The sequence below is a fragment of the Anopheles arabiensis genome, chromosome 3 (assembly GCF_016920715.1).
Source record: "Anopheles arabiensis isolate DONGOLA chromosome 3, AaraD3, whole genome shotgun sequence".
Taxonomy (NCBI): Eukaryota; Metazoa; Arthropoda; class Insecta; order Diptera; family Culicidae; genus Anopheles; species Anopheles arabiensis.
Genome location: NC_053518.1, coordinates 54,836,859 through 54,845,204, shown reverse-complemented (window position 1 = coordinate 54,845,204; position 8,346 = coordinate 54,836,859). Strand labels below are relative to the sequence as shown.

General features: G+C 41.1%; 1 protein-coding gene and 1 long non-coding RNA gene across 6 annotated transcripts in view; both read left to right on the top strand.

The window, feature by feature from the left end:
* LOC120900216 overlaps positions 1-175 on the top strand; it is a 996-nt gene extending 821 nt beyond the window's left edge. The window contains exon 2 of the long non-coding RNA XR_005739166.1: positions 1-175. This exon is cut by the window's left edge and continues 336 nt beyond it. This is a non-coding gene — a long non-coding RNA (uncharacterized LOC120900216).
* The window catches only part of LOC120900210 (serine/threonine-protein kinase meng-po), a 320,097-nt gene that overhangs the window by 218,105 nt on the left and 93,646 nt on the right, over positions 1-8,346 (top strand). The window lies entirely within an intron of this gene.

The following is an 8,346-nucleotide window of genomic DNA, read 5'->3' as shown; positions in this document are numbered from 1 at the left end:
ACGGAGTATCGTGATAAGGTGGAACGACTTGGAAGAACTTTGCAACGTGAAAACATTCACGATCATAGTTGCTGCACATCTGTCCGAAATTGTCATCACCATTTCTTTTTATAAATTAATGAATCAATACCTACGTGCCCATACGCAATAATAAATCACACGTATAAATATCTGATTTTATGAGAACCCTTTTTTATTGAAAAAAAACTGCGAACGAACAAAACGAACGAATAATTTTTGAGTACCAAATAATACACTTTTTTTGTTTTTGATGAGCAATCTAAATCCGAATGCACTTTATATTTCATATTTTTACAACTTTGTTTATGTAAATTCATACATCGACTAATGAGTATACTAATGCAAACGATGGAATGGTTGGAATTGTTCAAACTGTTATCGCTGTCAATTCAGGTTTCAGATTTGACGATCCTTATAACATTGTTGATTCTATATTGCCCATATTGTTAATCTTAAGCTCAAATTCAAATTGTACCATATTTCATGCGAAAAAATGTTTGTTCACTCATATATGTTGTTCCAAACAACGAAATGTATCTATGTGCAAAATCCTTCATCTTTAAGAAAACCTTTTTTTGATAAGAACATGTAAAATTCAATTAAACCTTCTATAAACTTGTCTTTCAAGTAGTTTTTCGCATCTAATATCTAAATATTTAGCACACATCGCTTGAATTATGTGAATGGTGAATCATATAATGCTCAAGCATAGACTGCAGAATATATTTTTTTGCATTCCTCTTTCTTTTGTCCTACCAAACTTTTATTTGTACCACTACCATATTTCGTCCAGTACCAGTACCATATTTCTTCCTCCATCAACAGTTACACAACAAAGGTTACTCCAAAAACTATTGTTCTTTAAAAAAGTGTAAAGCAACTGGGTGAACATATCTTCCCCGGTAACGGTGCCATACATGCCATGCAAGGCAGCCAATTATTGTGTACAAATCATATTTTCATCCAATCATCGGATGAACACAAGAAGCTGCTATTTTGATTGAATGTCCAACGATTCGTTAACCGTTGATCGTTAATCCATAACTCCCTATCTGCCAATCTCCATAGATATCTCCATCCATCATGGCTACCAAAATCAGAGCTAAGAACCCGCCTATAGTCTATCTAACTGCTTTGAACAAAATTAGTAAAGTTTACTTTTTGACTGTAAGTAAATTGCTTTATGTTGAATTGTGTGCTCCAAAATTATTCATTTATAGTTGAGTAATTAATCGTTTAATTGATAGAATTTTAAACATCAAAATTGTTATGCCAGTTTTTGAAGTTGTGGTGCAGTGAAAAAAATCGCTATGAATTTTCAGGTGTGAACATTTAATAAACTCACAAGACATTGTTCACACCTGAAAATTCATGCCGATTTTTTTCACTGCACCACAACTTCAAAAACTGGCATAACAATTTTGATGTTTAAAATTCTATCAATTAAATGATTAATTACTCAACTACAATTGAATAATTTTGGAGCACACAATTCAACATAAAGCAATTTACTTACAGTCAAAAATTGATGCCTGATAGACGAACTCTGATGCGCTCTGTCAAAAATTGATGTCTTAGAGGCAAAAATTGTAACACGCTGTCGAAAATTTGTACATTAAAGGCAAAAATAGGTGGGTTGGCACTAACATTTAGTTGCAGAGACTGTATCCAAAATCTCTTAAAAGCGAAAAACAAAGGTGCTTTTCGTTGAATTTGAAATGCATTATATGTTTTTTTTGTCATGTATCATGCCATTCGGCTGACGATGTATTTTGAAATACACCTCTTAACCCGCACCTCTCACAGTTTTCCGGAACGAATTTGAATGCTATCGTATGTGTACCATTTGATTGCAAACGTTCTTTGATAAAAGTGAAAATTTTATTCAGGATAAAAGTGCATGAAAGTATCGTGCGAGAATATTGTAGCGCTCCAAGAATATCGTAAACCAAGTGAAAGAGTGCGCTGCTTTTAATGTAGCCAGTGGAACAGATAAAACCGTGTAAGATATAACGCTGTCAAAATAAACGCTTTGATGCTATGAGTAGAAGTCTTTCAAGGATTGAGGAATAAAATTTAAATAATAATAAAGTGTTTGAAAGATTCGGATACCGACATGCGATGGTAATTTTCGGGCGATTTAAATTATTCCTCTAAACACTTGTATTTTGGTGTTTAGCTGAACTGATAGGCGTTAGTCGGGTACGTGGTAGGCTTTTTTGAATGATATACATTTTACAGAGTAGCTGGATTTGCTCTTGGCTCGAAACATGAATAAAAATAGTTACTGCTGTAAGGGATAATTTACTAGCTGTTGCACACCACCAAATTATTTCACAATGTGTATAAATTGTTTTGTTTTCAAGTAATTATAAAACTTTGATAAAAGAAAGCAGCTTATCCTTAAATATTGAGCATTTCTGCCGTACATTCCATTCATTTTTTTTTTAATTTGATAAGTTTTTTTTTAATATTAATAATAAAACTAACCAATACCGATCAAACCGAATGAATTTGTCAGATGAAACCGTTAGGATTTAAGAACCACAAAATAAATTTTATTCATCCTATGAACCAGCAAAATGGTATATTTTGAATGAAATTACATAAATTTAAATATTTCTTACGTAGCGGTAGCTATAGATTCAACTTTTAGTAAAAAATACACTTTAAGGCACTGTTCAATAATTGGAACAAAGAAGCCATGTTTCAATAGAACAATTTCGGCTTGAAAACTCCGTCAAAATCACCGTTTTCTATGGCATCGAGCAGAGTTCGAAGAATCTTTTTTGTGCAATTTTTGCCAAGCGCTGTCCCGTTAAACATTGCAAGGGTTGCGAGTAATATAATCTGCTCGAAATTTTATGGTATTTTTAATAAACTTTATTTTTTATTCATTTTTCTTGCGGTGTTTTTGTCGAAAAGATCACTATTTTAATTTTTGGTGTATGCTTGCAACTCTCTCATTAGTAAAACGCCTTTTCGCAAAGCTCCGTAAAAAGTGATAGGAGGTGAAAGAGAGATGAGTGTCGGAGATGGGAGAATGCGTTTCGCATCGGTTTCGCAGCCTTACCCGAAAAATCGCCAAAAGAGGAGATCTGGTGATCTACAATATTCTGGAGCCCAATGAAGAGCTTGTACACCTTCACCTTAGTCTTGTGCATGATGCTGTGTTTGCTCAAATGCACACTTTGGAGCAGGCACAAGCCATCGTCGAGCTGATCCACGATGACGTGATGATTCATCATCGATATTTGACAATGTTGCGAACAAGTCAAATGTACCAGTTAAGCTTTATTTTATTACAGTCAGGGTACGTAGGGCACTCTACCATCAGTGTCACACTCTACTATCAGTTTTGCGATCCACGCTCAGTTTCGATTCGCTGATATATCGTGATATATCTTTGACATCGTACTAAATTTGAACATCGTAAAACAACGTGGTATCATGTATACCACATCCTGCTTGTAAGGTAGTGTAACTCACTACACCCACATTGATGTTACGTTCTGGCTTTGTGTTTGTGACTGATTATGGTTCTGATTGGTGATTAGCATTTATGGATTGAATGTTTTAACAAACCAGTGACCTTGAAGATGAGGAAATCGTGACAAATCCGGAATTGAAGTCGGTGCTGATCAATGAGTGTCCGCGCCCATTCCGATGTGGCTATTTTATAACCATGCCAACCGATAGTACCGATATGAAGCTAATTTAAACAAACGTATAGTTAGTGTCGTGTCCATCCGAATTTTTTTATTCTACCAGGAGCCCAGCGGCTGTGATAGTATAGCTAAAGGATTCAAACACAGCAGTCCAGGTAGTTCAGCTAGATATATTATTCTGTTGTACTGAAATCCGGATGGTGGCAATAGACACTTTGAATGACTCATGTGTCGAGGATGGGCGAATCATTCCCTGTCAGTCAGGTGCCTGTAAGCGAAAGGCAGTCCGGCATTAGGAAGGCAACGCTCTCAGTGGTTAGAGGTAAAGAAGGTCCTGACGTTGCAGACAAGGATGAAGACAAAGATAGAAGGAAGCATCTATGGAACGAGTATCCTGGTCGTATTTGAAGGATGAAACAATGCAACCATACGCTCACGTTCTTTTCTGCAGAACGCTTACTGCATTTGACAAGTAGTGTGTCACAATGAGACCGATAAGAGGATCAATTCTTCAATCAATCAATCAATCAAACTTTGAATGTAAAAGAACTTTATTAATCTATTATACACAATACTTAAAGACAGGTGAACAACGTCCGTTCATCTCGAAGGTTACAGGAAAGAGGCCGTGAGTGGCTGCTTTTCGATGCATGTCTGTAACAAAAGAGTATAACATACTGACTCTGTGACAGTTGCACACACGCTCACCCACAATTAGACAAAGTCCGACAATACTGAAATGTCGGTACAATCTTCTTCTTCTTTGGCACAACAACCGCTGTAGGTTAAGGCCTGCCTGTACCCACTAGTGAAACGAGCTTGGCTTTCAATGACTTATTGTTATCATAGCAGGATAGTCAGTACTACGTATGGGGGTACGGGCTATTCGGGACTTGAACCCATGACGGGCATGTGGTTACGTCGTACGAGTTGACGACTGTGTAGACTACGTCGATCTGCGAGCCGGCACCGATGGTCCTGTGGCATAGGCTAACGAACTCAACTATTGGTGGTGGTTGAACGCTGAGGGACAAATCCATGTTGAGCTGCGCTAATGTAGTTCGAGGCAGCTGCTAGGCGAGGTTCGTACATCAGGAGCTCGAAGACCTTAGCGCAGGCACAAAGCGATGTAATGCCAAGGTGCCAAATGCATGTAATTGATTTGTCCCCCTTTTCGTGCACTGGAACTAGCCACAAAGTTTTCCAGCAGGCAGGATAGATTCCCGAACGCAGCGGGTCGCGAAAAATCGAGACCAGGATAGGCGCGATGGTGGTACACTGGTGTACATAAACATAGGAACTTTTTTCTGTGACCGAAAAACATAGTTCTTGTCGGAAATATTTGGTAGCCCTGAAAAGGACTGTTTAAGTGGTTGTTGGGAGGTGGTGTTGCGGTGTTCCACAGAGCGGAAACATATTCTAACGGTCAATCTGGTGACCGTTATTCGCTATCACTTCCTCACAGCGTTTGGCCATATCGCCGATGAGATTACGGCATTCGCTTCTGTCTATGCGTTCCCACATAGCCTTGCAGCGTCTCCATAGCGAATCGGCAGAACGTGCAGGCTGATTCTTAAGCTGACGCTTGAGAGTTGACCACAGATTTTCAATCGGGTTGAGGTCAGGACTCAACGCAGGCCACGGTAGAACTTGCACATCCTGGTTTGCCAAAAAACAATTAACTAATCGCGATGTGTGCTTAGAGTCGTTATCATGCTGAAAGATGTAATGCTCTTCGTCTCCGAATTGTTGTCGGGCGTGTGGCAACATCTTACGACGTAGTATGTTTCTATACCCTTCCGAGTTCAGTGTCCCTTTGATACGGAACAAAGGACCCGGGCCGTGCCAGGAGAAGCAACCCCACACCATTACGTGGCCGCCTCCGTGCTTTAGGGTTTTTATAGTATTTTTTGGATGATACGCCTGTTTAGGAAGGCGCCAGACGTATTTAGTGCCGTCCGAACCATCCAGATTGATTCTGGACTCATCCGAAAAAAATATTTTGCTCCACCAAAAGATGGATGCAGCTAAATGCTTTTCGGCAAACCGAATGCGCGCTTCTACGTGGTGCGGCATTAGCTTACGAACCTTTCGTGGTTTCCGGGCACAGAACCCACCGGCGTGTAAACGGCGCGACACCGTTTTCGCCGAAACTTGCAATCTAAGCTCCTGCTTAATACGATTGCAAGTTTTGAAAGGGTCCGCCCTGATTATCTCAACCATCTGCGCGTCAACGTCAGCCGTTGTTTTTCGCGAATGACCTGTGGATTTACCCGTAGCCTCGCTACGAATGGCGTTGTCCACAAACGTCCGCGAACGGCCGAACGCCTTGCAGATGGTTTTGATAGGCACGTTCTCACGATACAAACCCTGAATATGTTTCCGCTCCTCTGGAGTGCAGTGCTTTCCGCGACCCATGATGAACTTGTGGAATTTTCAAATCGCAAACTTTCACCTTTACCACTGAATGAAGAATGAAGCGCAACACGGTTTGGATCTCTTTTTATACTACCGAAAAACGCTGCCGTTACTCAAAACTCAGATAAGTAGCGCACCACAAATGCGAGTATAAAAGGCAAACAAACAGCGATTGCAAATTCAGTACGCCTCGAACGTTAGGCGAAAGAACTCCGCAGGAGCCAAAGCCTCTTTAAACCATACTAACAACAACATACGCCTCGATCTGTTGGCGATAAGAGGCCAACGAACTCCGCAGGAGCCAAAGCCTCTCTAAACCATAACAACAACAACAACTGTTGGCGATGACACACCTATTGCACGCAAAAAAACACACAACAAATTTTTTTCCTATCTTTTTGTCCACCGGTGTACCACAACGCTTAAGCGTGGAAGCCGGGATCCCGTCAGGCCCTGGAGCAAACGAAGGTTTCAAATTGTCAATCGCTTTCGAGACTGAATACTCATCGATGATCGGCAAGTTGGGGGCCATAGCATCCAGTGGTACGTTTGATAGTGCGTCGGCTATCTGCCTGTCATCAGTTACCGCTGGAAGGAAGGTGGCGCCACAGCGTGAGGTAAAAATATCGCAAACAGCGGAAGGATTTTTGCCGTTGCGTCCGTTGTAACTGATGAAGATGGGAAAACCAGAGGATTTCCTGCGATTGTTAACGAAGTTCTTTAGTACACGATAATTACCGCGGCTGCACAAAACTGTACGCCGTACGTGCCCCAGGTAGCAGAAACTGTTATAGCGCCGATAGACAGAGTGCGCAATATTATAGTTGCGCATTGCAGCGGGACACCTACGCAACAGATAATCGCGATACGCGGCAGCTTTAGCCGTTTTGAGCCTGTGCAGCGTTCTGTCACCCCAACAGCTTAGGATAGGCGAACTAGGCGGTCGCCTGGGGCCCCGCCGATTCAGGGGTCCCGTACATCGTTAGTCTATAGTATGCAGTACCCTACGAACAATGCGCGGATAATTTTAACATGGTGTGCGTAAAAACCTAGTATTACGACGGCGAACGGATATGTGGATCACGCGAAGGATGCGGCCTTGTGCGTCTAAACCGCTCGGGTAACAGCGATCTTCTCAACCGTTCGACACCAATAATTAACCTTCTCGCTAGTTGCTCTCTCAAGTAATTTGAGGAGCCTATGCCGCAGAAGAGGGATGAGAAATTTCTTTCTTGATCCGAATATGCAATATTAAAAAAGACGAGGTTTCTTAGAGTTGCAAAATCCTTTATTCAATGTTCGGTCCCTTTTATACCCCTCGAAGCCCATACAAGTTTAGGGTGTTAGTGTATCCTTTCCGAGGACAATTAGTACATAAGTGTACGTACGCGTGAGTGCTGTGTGTTTGTGTTTGTGACGCATATTTATTCCGCTTTAACACGCAGCGTACCCGGTTTCTAGATTAAGGTGACCGCGCACCACGCGAAATTACTGTTTGGCACATTCGTTACAGAATTAATAATCGCGAACGTAACACGTAGAGTTAAGCGGAGAAACGGTGTAAAAAAAGCATGCGAGAGAATCAGCCCGCTGCGCAAATTCGAGCAGTTTTCTGCGTAGTTTTTTGCGTAGTTTTGCGTCAAAAAATACGCAAAAAAATACGCTAGACTTCAGCCAAAACTACGATAGCCGGCGTATTTCTTGCAGTTTTTAGGTGCGGAACGAGCGCCATCTGCTGAAGGAATGGATGAACTATTTCAGACGGCGGAGCAAAAAAAACGGCCGAAAAATTAAAAAAATATTGGCGCCCATTCCTTCCTCCTCTTCCTCTCACTCCCTTTTTCCCCTCCCTGCCTTGCCTTACTTGCGCTTCAGCCCGTGCCTTTCGCCGTCAGCTGATTGTGTGTATGCGTTGGTATATATGTACATTGCGGTTGTGTATTGTATTTGGTGGGTATAGCATTTATTTATTGTGTGTGACCTTGACGATGCGGGAGAAGCTGGTTCATTTTGGGATTATAAAGTGTTATCGGTGTATTGATGGTTTATTTTATTTCATGCCGCTGCTGATGAGACCATTCGATGCCCCTGCCAATTGAAGGCGAAGAAGCCTATTTCAAACAAGCGTACGAGAACGTCTAACACTAATCTAATATTTTTTTTAATTTGAACATGTTTGATGCTTCAACGACCTTCTAAGCATCATGTAGCACGGTGTATAGTGGCAATAAATTTTTTT